A 229-nucleotide genomic window follows, 5' to 3' on the forward strand; every position below is an offset into this window, starting at 1 on the left:
TCTTCGTGAATGATGGTCTTTATGTCTTCCCACAGCTCATCAGATGTCATTAGTGTTCAATGTGTCAAATTTGTTCTTGAAACGTTCTCAAAGTTCAGGTGGGATAGACTCCAGGTTGTATACGACTCTGCTGGGCTTATTTGCATTTTCAACTTCAACCTGAACTTACATGTGAGCAACTGAGTGTCTGTTCCACGGGAATCCCTGGGCCTGGTTCTAGCTGGCGTGC

This window comes from Echinops telfairi, unplaced genomic scaffold (assembly GCF_000313985.2).
Source record: "Echinops telfairi isolate 266 unplaced genomic scaffold, ASM31398v2 ScPeMD7_2565;HRSCAF=3150, whole genome shotgun sequence".
NCBI classification, from domain to species: Eukaryota; Metazoa; Chordata; class Mammalia; order Afrosoricida; family Tenrecidae; genus Echinops; species Echinops telfairi.